General features: G+C 47.3%; 1 pseudogene across 1 annotated transcript; it reads left to right on the top strand.

Moving 5' to 3' along the window:
- Positions 1-16,679: 16,679 nt before the first annotated feature.
- On the top strand, positions 16,680-17,484 carry LOC306647143 (heme oxygenase 1-like; annotated as a pseudogene). Its single transcript has one exon. The product of its transcript is annotated as a heme oxygenase 1-like (transcript).
- Positions 17,485-17,952: the final 468 nt, after the last annotated feature.

Raw genomic sequence — 17,952 nt, forward strand, 5'->3', positions numbered from 1 at the left:
GCACCTACCACGGGGCTCACTCTACTCACTGTTCCCCGACCTGGGGTCTGCTGGTTACTGTGCCTTCAAAGGGCATTGTTCTCCATCCAAAGTGACTTGTGGAGTTACAGGAATCAGTCATCTCCATCGTCCACCTCATAGACGGGAGCCTGGTACCAGCTGTGTATGTTCGGGGCTTCTCAGACTTTAATGTGCATCACCAGAAGCCTGCTCCCATGCAGACTCTCATTCAGTCCCCTTGGGATGGGCCTGAGCTTCTGCATTTCTGACAAGGTGATGCTGATGCTGCAGGTTCACGACCACACTTCATGGAGCAGGAGTGTGGTGCACACTCCTCCCACTGCCGAGGGAAGACCAAAGCCAGGACGGACAATTTTCCTGACATGTAAATCAGGCTAGAGGAAGTGTCTCAGGCAGGCTCAGCTTCCTCTTGTCACCGGACCTCACTGGCTCAGTAGTGGGCTCATGGCTCACCAGCGCCTCTCAGGTGTGCTCACTTATCCTGGACAGGAATAAGGGGAGCATCTGGAGGCACTCACAGGCCATAGGGAAGTGTTTCTCCAACTATAAGAGGCCCACAAATTTCCCAGGATCTGTTAAAAATGTGTATTCTGATTCCATAGCTCTGTGGTGGTCTGAGGATCTTCATTTCTAACGGCATCGAGAGATGCCAGTTGTCCTGGGGTTGTGGCTCAGTGGTAGAGCACTTGCCTGGCATGTGTGAGGCCCTGGGTTCGATCCTCAGCACCACATAAATTAAAGAAATAAAAAAAATATTGTGGTCTTCTTTAAAAAACAAAAACAAAAACAAAAAAAAACCCAGAGATGCCAGTTCTGTGAGTCATAGGAACCCATTTGGGTAGTAAGGTCCTGAACAGTGGTAGTGCTTTGCCTTGATGGTTGCTCTCCTCCAAAACTCATGTTGAAACTTAACTGGCATTATAACAGTATTAAGAGGTGGGACCTTTGGAAGGTGGCGAGGTCTTCCGGATTCTGCCTTCAGAGGTGAGATTAATATCCTTATAATAGTGTGAGTTCAGTCCCCTTGGTCCCCCGGCTACAGGATGATGCAGCAAGAAGGCCATTATCAGATGCCAGCCTCTAATCTTGACTTCCCAGCCTCTACAACATGGAAACACATTTCTACTCTTTACAGATCGCCCAGTCTTGGGTATTCTGTTACAGCAGCACAAAATGAACTTAGAGAGGCAGCAACAACCTTGATGCTATTGGGAAGAGGCATCAGAGTTCATGATGGGCTGTCATGTGCACTGGCTCTCCTAAGGCTCACTGCTAAGCTGGGGACAGCCAGGCCGAAGTTACCTATTTTCTTCCTTGTGAGGTGTTTTCCCACTGAGGTCAGCCCAGAGAGGGACCGTGTGGCGAGGCTGCTGCGGGAATGAGTCCACTGCAGGGGCAAACTGCCTTCAAGGCTTCAGAGGGTGGGGGTCGCGAGGAGTTTCATGTCTGTGAAAATGCTCTCCAGAGTTATCCTTGACTACAGAGACGAAGGCCAGGTCAGGGCCAAGTAAAACTCTACCCGTGGTGGTGGACACCTGATACAATATCTATCCCCTTCCTTTTCTTAGGGAAAGAAATATGACTTTATTGGAGGCATCAAAGTGATCAGGTTTTTTAAAAATACAATTTCTGAAAGTTACACTCATACATTGCTCGTGGGACTGCAGATTGGTGCAACCACTCTGGAAAGCAGAGTGGAGATTCCTCAGAAAACATAGAATGGAACCACCATTTGATCCAGTTATCCCACTCCTCAGTATACCCAAGGACTTAAAATCAGCACACTACAGTGATGCAGCCACATCTATGTTTATGGCAGCTCAATTCACAATAGCTTGATTGTAGAATGAACCTAGATGCCCTTCAGTAGATGAATGGATAAAGAAACTGTGGAATATATACACAATGGAATATTATTCAGACATAAAGAAGAATAAAATTATGGCATTTGCAGGGAAATGGATGGAGTTGGAGAAGATCATACTAAGTGAAATAAACCAATCCCAAAAAACCAAAGGCTGAATGTTTTCCCTGATAAGCGGATGCTGATACATAACGGGGTTGCGGGGCAGGGGAGTAAGAGAAAAATGGAGGAACTTTAGATTGTGTAGAGGGAAATAAGGTGGGGAGGGGGCAGGAGAAGGAAAGATGGTGGAATGAGACAGACAGTATTACCCTGTGTACATGTATGATTACACAAATGGTGTGAATCTACATTGTGTACAATCATAGAAATGACAAGTTGTACCCCATTTGTGTACAATGAATCAAAATGGAGTCTGTAAAAATAAAATTTAAATAAATAAATACATAAAACCCAATTTCAATAGGTCTGTTATGGGCCTGATAATTTACATTCCTGGTGATGCAACCGCTACTGCTGCTGGTCCAGTAACCACCTCTGAGAACCTGCTTTAGGACAATCTGTAGACTGTTATAGAAAGAACCTTCTGTGCCTACCACTTCCTTGAGTGGCGTTGCTGTATAACAGGTTTAATTATAGCCACACTTCCATTTTTTCCAAACTCCAAGTAATCATCTCCCTCGTCACAGTCTCTCTGACAGCTTCACTCTATTCTGCTATTGGTCTGTTTTTCCAGGTTGCAGAGAACTACATGATACCCTTCACCATCCAATCTCTTGGATTCTTCCAATCTCTAATTTCCTGCTCTAACTTACACATTGGAAAGACGGGACCAAACGAACCTATTTAACCTATGTTTTTGGACCAGAAGAACCTCTTTTTTTTTCAGAGTCCAGAACTCCTGAATTTAAGAGAACATTTAAAGTTGATTTTCATCTTATGTGGAAACATCTAAGAATTTTTGGTTGAGAACAGAGTTTGGGGCTTGAATCACAGATTTACAAAATAATATATTTATATTCACAACTATGATCAAATTTAACCAACAGAGAGTGTTTTTTAAATAAAGAATTCTTTTCCCAACCACAAAAAGAGAGAGAGAGAGAGAGAGAGAGAGAGAGAGAGAGAGAGAAGTACAATTTTCATCCTCTCTTGAAGCTAGATTTTTATGGACTGCTTACTAGTCAATGAATTATAAGTGGACATTGTTGGAGGAGACGTCCAGAAAAGATCCTTAAAATAAGAGGCTTATTCCATTGGTTGGAATTCAGATGTGAGAGTAGGGCTTCAGGAGCTGTCTTGTGTCTGTGAGAAACTGAAAAATGAAAGCTATGTCCTAAAGGATGGCAGAGTCAAAAGGCGAAGAAGGTGAGACCCGGCGGAATCCTGGATTTGCTGCATTACTCTGGACCTACTTCTGCGTATCACCTTATGTTGGAGAAAAGCGGCCTATGTGCTCTTGAAGCCGTTCTTTTGTGAGTCTCTGTTTTAAGCAGTTGTGGGGACCTTCTAACTGTTACAGCGATTCTGTCATCAACCCCGAAGGGCAATGCAACATGTCCTTATGTATTAGTCCATTCCCAGAATGAAATAATGGAACTGAAATTGGATTTAAAATGACCATAAATGCACAAATTTGGGTGGGGTGAGTTAGAGAGGGTGCCGCTGGGTCTGTGAGTGGACGTGTGCAGGCTGCTTCAGGACCTAACCTAACCTTAGTGCAAGGACTCTTGCTCTCTCCGGAGGGAAAATGGCTGGATGGGGAGGCTGCTTGGGGGTCCCATCCTTGGTCCCAAATAGCAGTGGGGTGACCTTGGCCCCACTCCTCCACCTTCTGAAGCTCTAAACATCTAAAAAGTGGAGACAAAAATGACCATACTTCATGAGAGAGCTGAGATCCTTGAATTAGAGAGCTCAATTGGCAGCGACTACTATCACTATGTATTAAATGTTTGTTGTACTTGATTTATTTTTGCTAGCATTTGAAAAGTCTGGAAGGAGGTACAAAGAAAACCAAGGAGCAGTCCTATTCCCTCAGTGAATTCCCAGTCCCATTCCTGGGAGGTGTTAGATGCCTTTTTCAGGGTATCATTCAGATGCTGCCAGAGAAAGGAGCCCACAGGTGAGCCTGGAGCCCAGGACCCAGGATGTCCTACCAGGAGCAGGTACCCAAAGGCCCCTGGGGGCTACATGGGTGAGTTCTAACTGGCTTTCTCCAGGCACTTGACAGCTCTGAGGTCTCCAAGGAACTGGCTGCTTCAGCATCTTTCTGGAACTTTGTCTGGCAAAAGTATGTACTAACTCGTTTTCCTTCAATCAAGATGAGAAAGATAAAACTCGTCACATCCAGAGCTGCTGTGCGGATTCAGGGTTGGCTTGTGGGTGAAGAGGCAGGACATTTGCCTGTCCCCAACCTCTGTCCACTTGCCCTCTCTAGGGTCCTGTACGCCTGTGTGCCAGGGTCCACCTGCCAGCCTTGCCGGCTGCTTTCCAAAGGGTTGCTCACACCAGAACGGGAGCATCCTCCTGGTGCTGGGCCTGGAGTTGTGGAAGGAGGGGGAGCCCCGTGAATAATTATGGCAAACCACCACTTATCCAAATAAATGAGTCAGTGCTCTGCAGGCACTGAGCCCGGCAGCCGCCCCCAGGGCTGCCTGTCTGAGGCCTGTCTGGGCTCAGCCCAGGACTGACTTTCCATACAAAGAATGGCCAGAGAGAGCCTGTTTTCCCCTGTCTTCTAAGAGCTAACTTCTTCCGCCCTCATCACTGTGGCCCTCTCCTGGCACCAGCCTGGGATAAGAATGTGGGGAGGGGAAATGTGGTTGTGGGGCCAGACTCAGACAGGGAAGAGGTCCTGAGAGCAGCCTCTTTCCCTCACCTCCTTCTACCCTCTCTTTGGAGTTGTGGCCAGCAGGACACAAACATACACACAGACACACACACACACAGACACACACACACACACACACACACACACACACACTGGCTTTGATAAACCAGGGTGGCTCCCAGCTGACAGCAGAAGAGTTCATAGGCAAGTTCAGGGGTAGCACTCCCTTAGACTATTCTATCAGAGGAACCTGGGAGCTGTTCTTGTTCTTCCCTCTCCTGTGTCATAGACCCACCAGTGTGCCCTGCCAGTCGCAGCCCCCAAATGTCACACATGGAGACCCCTCTCCACACCTCCAGCTCCACCATCCTTGTCCACACTTCCTTCTGGGAATTAAATGAGCTAATCCTTATCAGGTTCTTTGCACACAATACACCAACAAGTGTCGCCTAGGGTAGTGCTTCTCCCTTGCTCTCACCATCCCTTTTGGCCTCATCTTCCTCCATAGGCCAGAACGGTTGTCTGCAGAAGGTCATTACTGCCTAAGGAACCCTGGTCCTCTGCCCTCTTTGCCTGGACTGCAGCATACCTGGGTCAAGATACGTGGCTTCCATGTCTCAAAGAAATGCACTGTGCACCTCTGCACTTGCCTGAAGGCCTGGTAGATTCTCCATGGAGCATAGCGGGTCTGGTTCTGTGAATGAAATATTCCATCTCCCTCTGCTCCAGGCCAGCAGCATTGCCTCTGTGCTCACATTCCTGTTCCAAGCCTGGAAGTGAGGTCGGGATGCAGCGGTCCACTCTGTTCAGGTGGACAGGATGCTCAGAAATAGATGTGTGAATGCTGCTTCCCCAGCTGCTTGCTGGAGCTCCAAGACAGGTGTTTTTCTCCATATCCTGGAAGAACATGCCCCATGGGCTAATAGTGTTTCCCTAGGACTTCTCAGATGAATCCCATGGTGATCTTAGGTTTTGCAAAACCAAATGTTGAGGTTTGCAAAATCAAGTAAAATTACAGGATTTAGTTAGAGCGGAGGAATCTAGCTCACACCAAATGAGAATGAGAGGAACAGAGCCAGAGTGGGAATCAGGGGTCTTAGGAGTCATTCCTGCCCTGGACACTGGAAGAATGTGGACCTTGGGCAAGTCCTCTTCCCTCTCTAGGCCTCCGATTGCTAACTGTGAAACCAGGAGGTTGATGAGATGAGCTTTAGGTTCTCTCCTCGCATTGTTGTTCTATGATCCACTCACTCCCGAGGAGAAACTCTGCATCCTCTTGGCTCTGTTATGTCTCAGTTATAAAACATGTTCTTGTCTCTTTTCAGCCTTACAGGACCAAGGGATGCCACATCCTGCACCCAGAGTCCCAGAGATCTGGTAGAGGCAGATCACTAACCTTTGCAGGACAGTAGTCCTCAAACTTCAGCAGATCACCCACCTTTATCCTGTTCTTTCCCAAACCCCATCTCCAATAGCATCATGCTATGAAAGATTCCTCTCTTTTCTTTCCCTCAATGAGTTATTCATGTGTGCATGCTTTCCACGAGAGAGGGTCATAACCTATCTGTAATTTTTCTCTTCTGGATTCCTCTCGAACAGTACTTGATCCAGGTGCCAGTTCTCGCTCATGGCCCACATGGGCGAGAGAAAGGGTTTCTGGTGGAGGGATGGGCTGGCTGTGAAATAAAAGTTATGAAATTTATCAGAAATAAAGACAGAACACAAAATTATCTTAAGGGCAGGAGTATGACTGGTTGAGTCGTCCAGAAGGGTCTGGCTATAACAAAAGAAAGGAGCCTGCACTTGCTTCGTTTTTATCGGTACAAATCAAAATGGATCAGTAGAAGCTTCTTCATGAAAAACAGGATGGGGGCGTGGAGGCAAGTGAGCCATTTGGCTCTAGCAGATTCACTCCTACATCCAATGCTTGTATTTGAACTTGAGCGGTGAGTTAATGCAGGATAACCATGTGACTTGGGTGGTCTCAGACAGTCAACCCACTGTGAGTTCCTGAGACCAGATATTCCTGGTTAATGGCTCAAACTAGGCTCAGTTCTCATACAAGCCATGGACGGCTTCCTGCAGAGGCAGATCACTAACCTTTGCAGGGCAGCAGTTCTCAAACTTCAGCAGATCACCAACCTTCATCCTGTTCTTTCTCAAACCCCATCTCCAAGGAGGGACTGCACTGTCCTGTCACAGGCCTACTGGATACCAGATTATGTGGGACCCATCCAGAGCAGAAGGGCACAGAGCAGGGTTGGATCAACCATTCAGGTCCGAGGATGAAATGGATATTCTGTGGAACTAGCAAAGGGACTTTCCTTAGTGGCAGAGACCTCAATACTTCATGTGTTCTCAAATTGGCAGGGGAGACATTTTGAGATAAGAGTAATAGGAGTACTGGGGAGATGAGGGTACCAGAACAAAATAACATCATAAAAGGTGGAATCCTGCCCCAGGTATCCCAGTCCTGGAAGGAGATATCTTCCCATCAGGACACCAAGCAGTAGTCTACCACCTCTAAGAGATCATGCAGGTTTGGACCATGAGCATGGCCCCCATGACCAGTGTGGGTCCAAGGCCACAGTTCCTTTCCCTATGTTCTGGACTTCGTAAGGAAGGCCTGGACAGCTTCACTTGCCCCCAGGAGATTGGAGAGAGATGAAAAGTTCTCAGGGATGACTGAGATGAAGTTCTTATCCCCTGGAGCGACAGGGGCTCAGAGAGCCATTCACTTTAGTTTTAAAAAAAAAACTAAAGCCATGTAGCATTACTTGCCCCACAAAATTGTAGTGGAGTAAAATCTTCACTTCTTACACTCAGGTTTTCAGATCATCTGAATAGGGAGGCAGTATTGACGCCCAGTCATCTCCTGGCACAGAATCCTTCACCTGGGTCTTTGACCTTTTCTCTGGACATCCTCCGCTATTCTTGGCCAGGTGTGATGGTCCCACTTTCCTTAGAAGGGACAGGTTGAAGACTGAATCGTGTTCCCTAAAATCCATAGATTGAAACTCTAACCCCACTGTGACTACATTTGAAGATGAAACCTTCTGGAGATAACTAAGGTTAAATGAGCCCATAAGGACTGGTCCTTAATTGAATAGGATTGGTAACCTTATAAGAAAAGGACCAGCGAGACATCTCTTCCATGCAGCCTGGCCTATTTAGTTAGGGCTGCCCAAGCTGTCTAATACAGTATAAAAACTATAATGCTTGATCCTCTGTATCAGGCTCACTGAGAGCATTTGTGAAAAATGTAAATTCTTGGAACCAACTCCAAATCTACCTCAAAACAGAAGAAAAATCTCTAGAAATGGGGCTCTAGAATGAGACTCTGCATTTTAGGACCACCTCAGGTGATTACTGAAGATTGACAGTCACAGCTGGACAGGACTCTCCTGCCAATGACATGGCTATCCCCCTGCCACTCCCATTGCCGGTCTTCCTACCCCACCTCTCCAGGCTCCCTATCCCAAGGAGCCCAGATACAGCCCTGCCTTTCTAGGAAAGCCACAGTTCCACCTCGACCCCACCACCCAAGTGAAATCCTTACATGCATTTTCTGCTCTGATTGCCAAGAAGAACAATGAGAGACATGCAAAATGGTTTGCTGTGTCCCACCAGTCGTTTCTGACTGGCAAGAGGGATGGGGTTAGGTGCACACTTCTCCTTTGTAACCACAGTGGTTTCTCAGTAGACGCATTTCCCTCCATCTGCCAGCTATCCTTCAGCTCCCAAGCTTGCTGTTTTTATGGGCACAAGCACGTACAGGTTGTTCTGGAGTTACATGTGCTAAGTGCATGAGCCTTCAAACCACACCATGAGCTCTTTGAGGGAGAGGCCATCTGGAATCCAGCTCCACCACAACTTCTGATACAGAGAAACCCAGTCCTGGTTGGTCACTGCCCCAGCCCTGTGACCAGCATCTGCCTTCCCACACCATCTCGTGGTTGGTTTATGGGTGGGCAGGGCACCGTCCCTAGCTTGGAGAATGGATACCTCAGAAAATTCTCCCCCAAGGGAACAGACTCCTGACCAGCTCCCCCAACCTGTTTTTAATCTTATTCCAACAATCAAGTGGTATCTTTTCACAGCAGAAAACCTAGAAAGCACAGGAGATTAATTGCATTATTAAAGTACATTTTTGCAACCCTTCTCTGCCGATTTCCATTCCATCCATTCATTCATTCAATCACTCATTTGGTGAATATTTGAGCAAACAGTTCTCTCCTCAGATAAGTGTTCGGGTAAAAATAAATTGCACAAAGAAATTCTCCCTCTGCACGGAATTGCTAACATCATTTTTGATTTAAGATATGTAGTTCATTTCAATTAAATATATATTATATTGAAATGCTCCTTGGACTCATATTTCATCTTGAATTGAAATATCCATTAACATCCATTCTGTATTTCCTTTGTCCATTTAGATGAAGCTGTATTCCGACTCCTGACTCTCCCGGGCCTGGCACAGGTCTTAGAGCACACCCTGCCTCCTTCTGCCCGTCTCTGAGTTTTCTTCCTGCCCAGGGCTAAGAGGGTCAAGATCCCAAATGTTTTCTCTTCTTATGAAAACCTCTTCATCCAGCTTGCACTGAATCCGCAGCATGTGAGGCATTTTTCTTTGAACAGGCCTTTGTGCAATGAAATGCTATTGTCTGAGAATGGTGTCTTTGGTGTACACCACCGTTGCTGATTTGGGTGTCTTTTTTCCTACCTATCTTTTTCTCTGACTTTGCAATTATGAAAACAGGGATCAATTATGACTCTAAAACAATTGTCATTTAAATGAATATGAATCTATTTCAAAGATAATGTGAGCAGTAGGACATCTCTCTCCCCACCTCCACCCAGGCCTATTGTAATGAGGAGCTTGCATAGAAAACAAAACACATCTCTTTTAGTATTCAAATTAACAAGACTCAAGCTCAGTTCTGTTCACTATGAAGGGTTTTTTTCATCCCAAGTGCCACCTGCTCATGCAAAGGTCAAGAATTCCAATGGTTCATTGAACTTGACCCACCCATGTCCTGGTAATTTGGAACCCCAGGGGATAAAAACAAAGCCATTTCATCTCAGATGACCTCTATGCAGAGTGTCCCCCTTTTATCCCGCAACTTCCCTGTCCTAGCAGTCTAGAATGGGAAGTGGGTCAATGAATCTCATGCCTACAGAACCCCAGGCCTCCCCCCAAAATATCCATTATACCTTTTTACAGAACAATGGCCATTTCAGGTCCTGAAGAATCTTACATGAGTCCCCAATTACAACGGTACCTCACCTCATCCCCTTGGGCCTCAAATAAACTCCAGGACTCATGAGCCTTTGTGAGCTCTAGGTTTGTTATCTGTAAACTTTCACACACACACACACACACACCACCACCACCACCACCACCACCACCACCACCACTACCACCACACACACACAAGTATTCCTAGCGGCACCCACTTTCAATCATGTCTCCTAGAGAAGAAGGACCCCACTCACTGAGTGACCAACTCACTGAGTAAGCAGAGACCCTCCTTAGGGAGAGGGGCCCTGCTTGGGAAGCTTATCCCAGAGCCTTAGAAAGCTGAGAGGCCAGGGCAGGAAGGACCGTCACATTGATGCTTGCCACAGCATGGTGGATTGGGACCTACAGCATGAATGTCAGCGTGACCTGTAGCTTTCTTAGGAAGGGAGAAACCATCCCAATCCAGACCTCTGGGCTCAGAATCCCTGGGGGGGGGGGGGGTCCAGGATTCTGCTATAATAAGCTCTCCAGGTGATTCTAGTAAACACTGATGTTTGAGATCCACAATCTTGCTCACTTCATCTCATCCCACCCTCCATTTTTCACCAAGGAACTCTGAGACATAGACAGGCAAGAACAGGTTTCCTGAGTCCCTGGTTCAGTGTCGTTTAGTCTGACCTTTTAAAACCCCTTCAAGATGCCCTGTGACATTCACCAAGCCAGCTTACCTAAAATATCCTTTTCCAGCATACCAAATTCCTCTCTAGAGTCAGTTCAGGAGGTCTCCTTGTCATGGCTCCCAGAATAACCAGCCCCAACAGCCCTGCTGCTCTGGATGACTTCCTTTCCTTTTCACTGCCACTGAGGAAACTATCCTTTGTCCTTCTGTAATCCTGGTCCCTCTGATCCAGACCCTCTTCAATGCCCTTAATGCCATGGTTGTGCAGACTGGTCTGGATTCATCCCTGCCTCATAACAGCTACATGACTCAGTCAAGTCTCTTCCTGCATTTTGAACTCAACTTTCTCTTCTATGAAATGGAGGTGACAGCACCTGCCTCCCAGGGCTATGGTGAGGGGATATGAGGTCGTGACATTGCAGGCGATCATGTTGCTAAGGAACCAGCAGTCAGGAGGTGGAAAGGAAGAGACAGGATCAACCTCTCAGATGGTATTTACAAGGGAAAGGGATGTAGACCCTGGAGGGAGATGAGCGCAAGTAACAGACCCTAAAGAGAGCAGCAGGATGAGGTTTTCCTGAGTTCCTTGTTGCTGGGACACAGCATTTTCCAGCTATGAGAGCTGTCAAGGGTCCCACAGCAAGTAGGGCAAAGTTGGTAGATGCAGAGTTCATGGTATGAATAGTGAGCAGATCCCTTCCAATGGAAGACCCTCTGGCCAGCTCTGGGAGCCCTGGAGGTAGACTCCAGTTGTCAGCCTTTCATGACTCTCATCTACAGACAGCTGCCTCCCTGGGGTCATGTCCTTCTAGGGATGGCCCACATTCAATGACCATTCCCAGTCATCTCACATAACACAGGCCAACTCTGACAGGCATCTCAGCTCCACAGCTGCCTGAGGTTGGCGAGGCCTGCCTTGCCCTGCACTGCTACTGTCCCTCCTTTCCACAGTTGTTGGCCTGAGGGGACTCCCTAATAATCCTCCTCCAGGGTGACCTCCCTCTCTGAGCATCTTCCCAAGAACTCACCTTAGTAGGTTAATGAGGCATCTGTCAACAGACAGCCAGCTCTCCCTCAGTTCTAGTTCCAACTGTTTCCAACAAAGGTATAGCACCAATGCCATGGCCACACCCCACATGGACAGAGGCCCCTGATGCTAAGAGGGATTAGTTACCAGCCTCAGCGTACTTGCCAGGATTTCTGAAGGCCCCTCACTGTCCTCCCCATCTCATCTCTGCTGCTTGAATGGGTCCTCTCACAGCATCCACAGAGAACTCTCTAAACCATTACCCTTCTCTAAGTCACACTGCTTCCTTCCCACATAGGGTGACTTCCCTTTTCTTATGGGATACCACCCCAACTCTGCAAATTTTGCTCAGTTTTCAGGTCCTACCCATTCCCCAGATGCATGACCTCTTTCCTCCCTTTCTGTTCCACCCCCAAATCTGTGATTTCACAGAGTGTGTTCCTCCACCCTGCATTTCTGCAGGATCCACTCCCTCTGCCAGGAATATTCCCCTCCACCTCTGAAACTTTCCCAGAGTTTATGGATCCTCCTGCTTCTTGCTTTGAGCCCCACCATTGCTAAGCCATGCTGGTTTGAAATCATCAGCCCCGTGGCTTGTCTTCCTCATCCCTTCTAAAGGGTGATGACTGCTTCGGTCATCTTGAGGTCTCTGGGCCCTGTAGAAGGAATGCCCTATGCAAGAAAGAGCTTCTCAGTCCCAAGTTTTTAAATCCTCCTTTGGTTGGGGTTGGAGAGGCAGGGAGACTATGGGGCTGGGTGCCTGAAACTCAGTCTTGTCTTCAAAGGCTCTGAGACCAGGAGGAGTTGCCTGAATTACAGGGCAGTTTTGATTTGGGCATCTGACCACAGGCAATGTGTGCCCACAGCCGTCCCCATGGGAACCGTGTCAGGCAAAGCTCCAACTCAGAGTGAGCAAGCTGCCTCTGGCTTGAACTTCCTCCCGCCTGCTGTGGCCCTAGAACCCAGCGGGGGCTGATGTGGGCACGGGGCTGGCTTGGGGCACCCACAGCCCCCACCACAGGGACCTGTGAGTGGCTGCAGCTGCAGGAACTGGGTGGGCAGGTTGCCATGGAAACCAAGCTGCTCGCCTTTCCCCCGGTGTTCAGAGTACTGACAGGCAAACCAGACTCCACCAGCACATCCCCATCCCTGAGCTTGTCCCCACACTCTCAGCTTGTGTCCAGGGCACATCATGAGCACAAAACTGGATGCAGGAGCTCAGAGGAGCAGAGAAAGCAGAAGGACCAAGAAACTGGCCATGATTCTCTCCCCTCCACCTCATCTGATCACTGCCACAGTTCCCAGGGCCAGGTACTAACTGAAAAGAGTTGACTTACCCAGAGAGCAATAACCAAAGAAGGCAAGAAGCACATCTGGGAAATTTTTGGTGCCAGCAGCCTTGGAGCAGGAAATCTAAAGTTCTTGTTTTTGTTCTGATGCTTGACAGCTGGGCATCACTGGTGAAGTCTCTCAATTTCTCTAAGCCCAGTTTGCCCACATACAAAGTATCTGAGTATTTCCCAGATACTCACTAGGTATCATTAGTCTCAGGCAAAGTATAAACTATAAAGCCCTTGTATGTATAAGATATTTTTACTACAGCAGGTTCAAAATATAATCTGTGTTCAAAAGAATTAGGTAATTACGTAAAGGGCAAATGCTAAGGGATCATGAAGAAACAAGTCATGCTCTGGAGGAACTCCCAGCCTCCTGGGACTGTTCCACAGTGACCTACTGTGTGCCCAGCACCGTGAAGCATTCCTAAATGAACACAGTCATGCTGTTCTCAAGGAGCACAAATACAAGTTCCTTGGGAGATGAACATAAAAGAGGTACCTTCAAAACACAGAAGGAAGGTCATAATTTGGAGAAGACATTAATGTATATCTTTAATAGGGACAGGAGACTTCCCAATACAACAGAAAGAAAAAGGGGCCTCAAGGAGGCTAACCACTGGCTTGCATAATAACATTTCCTGCTGTTCTAAAGAAAATAAATCTTTGCAAAATATGTTGCTTTCTAGAAAACAATTCTTGTCCTTTAAAGTGCATTTGAAAATTCCTTTCACTGCTTCTTTTCTATCTCCCTTCCTAGCACACAAACTCCTCAAGAGCAGAACTTCTTGTTTTCATTCTGTATCCTCAGCATTCAGCATAGATACATAGCAGGTTTTCATTAAGCACCAAACAAGTAAATCACAGGGAAGCTAGGGACTTAACGAGTGACTTGAAGAAGTGCTTTATATCCACAGTGAGATAAGCACTTAATTTTCTTTATTTTCTTCCAAAACTCTTACGTCAATTGGTAGTGAAGTTCTGCCTTGATGTCTTAAGTAGAGTCCAAAAATTCAGTCATGGAGAATATGTGCTGAATTACCACAAGACTCACAGAGTGACCAGAGTGAGCCAGCTTCTAAGGATGAGGGCCAATCACTGATTGGTGTCTGTCCAAATTTGCTTTATTATGAGAAATATCATCACAAGGCATTAATGGTTGGTCACCTTTAGAATTATTTGTTCAATATGTCTCCCCACTAGGCTATAAGCTTCTGGCACATAGATGGTGCTCAATAAATATTTATTGCGTGAATAAATGAATTCATATGAGGGTATAACACAAGCATCCACCTTGTTTTCAAGGGAAGGGAATGTATTCTCAAGGGGGCGGGAGACATTGAGTCGGAGGGGTGAAGGGTGATGAGAAATTAGTAAGTGCAGTGGAGGAGAATGAATGAAATATGAGAACACAAGGAAGAACCACCTAAGCAAAGACTCTGAATTGGAAGAGCATGGTGCGTTCAAACATCAGAAGTAGCCCAGTATCATAAAGTGGGGGTGGGGTGGGGCACCAGGGACTGAAGTCAAGAGATTACAAAGAGCTCATAAACCATTCCTAGAATTTGGAACTTCATTGTAACAGCCATGAGCAGACTTTTAGGGGTTCTCAGCACAAGTGTTTTCTGACCAGATATCTATTTTCATAAAGAACATTCCAGCTACTTTGTGGAGAATGCATTGGAGTCTGGTGCTGTGGCAATGAGGACAACTGCTGGGAGGTCCCTGAAGTCACCTGGGAGAAAGAAGATGGTGCTCTCATCATAAGGATGTCCACAGAGGTGAAAAGAAGCTGATGGAATCAGGTGGCTTCTAGGAGTTAGAGTTGAAGGACTTGGAAGATGAGGGATGTGGGGGTGGGAGAGAGGAGAGAGTCCTGATTTCATCTCGAGATTTCTGGCTTGAGTGTCCTGGTGAATAGTGACACTATTGGATAGGAAATTCTGGATGAGAACCATTTCGAGTGGGGCACAGGGACCATTTTAAAATTAGCTTGGTTTTAAACATGGTTTATTCTGGGATGCTTGTGAGGTATCCATGAATGGAGACTCCACTATTAGTGGATATTTGAGTCTGGAATGCAGGAGAAAGATTTATGTTGGAGATAAAGGTTTAGGTGCCTTCTCAAGTAGGAGATGATTGAAGCCATCAGAAAGAAGGAAATCATCAGAAAGAGGCCTGGGACAGAATCTTAAATAATACCATGATTACTAGTCAGAGAATGGGGAGACAGCAACGGAGGCTCCTCCGGCAACAGAAGCCCAGGGAGGATAATGCTTCTGCAAAGAGAATGTGGCCAGTCATGCTGAACACCAAAAATGAGAGAAGAGAGAAAATTCTTGTGTCCATAGGGGGAAAAAATGGAAATCTTTTGTGATTTGGCAGCGGTGGGGGACCTCAGGACTGAGTCCGCCATCAAAGCCACTTCCTTACTTGGATATATCCATTCCCATCCTTTCCAGTTTGCTCTCTCTGGACAAGAAGTCAAGATCCAGCCCATTTCTCCCTTTAGTTAGAGTGGAGGCTAGTGAGAGGAGCAAGCAGCTCCTCTGGAGATCCTCTGGAATAATCTTTGTCACATGTATAGTCAGTGTCATCACCCTGCTGGAGACACATGATCTCAACAGTGGGAGCCTAGACGTTCCAGAACTGGGCCTCCTCCAGCCTCCAACAGGCTCACTGGTGCCCCCCAAATACCTCCCAACCCAGATATCATTAGTGCACTGAATGTTCACCTCCTTTGCTCTTTTCTCCCTTAAACAAATTGCTTCTGTATAGTTGAACAAGACTGACCATTTAAGATTTGGCTTCTCAGTTGGGCAAAGTGGTACAGGCTGTAATCCCAGCAGCTCAGAAGGCTGAGGCAGGAGGATCTCGAGTTCAAAGCCAGCCTCAGCAATTTAGCAAGGACATAAGCAACTTAGCAAGACCCTGTCTAAATTAAAAATATAAAAAGGGGTGGGATGGATGTGACTCAGTGGTTAAGTGCCGTGCCGTTGGGTTCAATCTGGGTGCAAAAAAAAAAAAGAAGGTTTGGCCTCTCAACCAGCAGAGAATCATTGGGAATGAAGTTCTGATCAGGGCTACCAATGACAGTTTACAAACCACAGAGCCTTGGGACAGAGCCCTAAGGGCCAACATGAATAACTGGTACTGAAAGCAATTAGGTCATTTGGTCCATGAATGCAGGATTTGCCTCCTTTCCCTTTGTTCCACTACTCTTCCTCTTGTTATCAGATTTGCCCTAGTACTTTTTTCTTTTCTTTTCTTTTGTACCAGAGATTGAATTCACTGAGCCACATCCCCAGCTCTTTTATGTTTTATTTTGAGACTGAATTGCTTAGGGCCTCACTAAATTACTGAGGCTGGCTTTGTACTTGAGATCCTCCTGCCTCAGCTGCCTCAGCTGCTGGAATTAAAGGCATGAGCCACTACACCTGGCCCTACCACTTTTATTTGGGGGGGGGGGGGTGCTGCTGTGAATTGAATCTGCAGGGCCTTGTGCCTGTGAGGTAAGCACTCTACCAACTGAGCTATATCCCCAGCCCCAAGTCCCACCACTTTTTAAATATGTGATTTTTAAAAAAGTTTTTGAAATAATTTAAAATTTACAAAAGGACCACCATTGCCTCCTGCTCCTCTGCCACATCTGAGAGCCAGCCTGAGCAGCCCAGCCCTGGCCATGGACCTCCCACAGCACTATAGCAGGTCCCAGGATCTGTCCAAGGCCTTGAAGGAGGCTGCCAAGGCATTGTACACCCAGATAGAGAATGCCAAGTTCATGAGGAACTTCCAGAAGGATAGGGTGACCCGGAAGGGCTTTAAGTTGGTGATGGCTTCCCTGTACGACCTCTATGTGGCTCTGGAGAGATGATCTAGTGCAAAAAGGACACCCTGCCTATGCCCTCCTCTACTTCCCAGAGGAGCTGCACTGCAGGGCCATCCTAGAGCAGGACATGGCCTCCTGGGACAGGCCCCACTGGCAGGAGGCCATTCCCTGCACGTCAGCCACACAGTGCTACATGGGGCAACTCCAGGGGTGAGGTGCACACAGCCTGAGCTGCTGGTGGTTTGTGCCTAAACTCGTTACCTGGGCGACCTGTCCAAGGATCAGATCCTAGAGAAGATTGCTCAGAAGGCCCTGCACCTGCCCAGCTCCAGTGAAGGCCTGACTTTCTTCATCTTCCCCCACATCACCAGTGCCACCAAGTTCAAGCAGCTCTACTGCTCCCACATGAACCCTCAGGAAAAAAACTCCTGAAGTCAGGCAGAGGGTCATCAAAGAGGCCAAAACCATGTTCCTGCTCCACATTCAGCTGTTTGAGGAATTGCAGGAGCTGCTGATCCAGGACCCTGAGAACCAGAGCCCCTTGCAGGCCCTGGGACTTCACCGCCATGCCAGCAGCTGGGTACACAGCTCCACGTCTGCAGGGACTCCTGGAGGGAAGCCCCTGATCAACAGGTTCTCCCAGGCTCTTCTCATCTGATGGGTCTTTACTGTTCAGCTTTCTGGTGGTCTGGGTTGCCAGGGGTATTATGCCCTGTGAATGCAGGCATGCTGGCCACCAGAGCAGTGAGCTCTGTCCACTGGGGTCTTCTTTCTGGAGAGGGAGAACCTCTTGGTTGGCTTCCTTTTCTTGGGCATCGGAAGCTTTCTGGACTCCAGTCTTTCACTGTGTCCCTTTTTCCCTGGAGGCCTCTTCCCCAACAGGAAGCACACCCAGTCAGTGGCCTGACCTTCCAGCTTGGCATCCCCAGGTCCTGAGCAGAGGCCAGGAACCTGGCCAGAAGTGGCAGCCATCTTAGCCCTCCCAGTAGTGTTGGTTTGCGAGGTCCTTGTTGACATGGCCACAGTGGCTTTCCTGTGAGCCGTGGCAGTTTTTATATCAATATGTGTAGATGTTGTGTCTTGTGTTTGTTTTATTTTTGTTAGAGACTCTATTCGTTCATGTTTC

This window comes from Sciurus vulgaris (genome assembly GCF_902686455.1).
Source record: "Sciurus vulgaris genome assembly, chromosome: 16".
Classification (NCBI taxonomy): domain Eukaryota; kingdom Metazoa; phylum Chordata; class Mammalia; order Rodentia; family Sciuridae; genus Sciurus; species Sciurus vulgaris.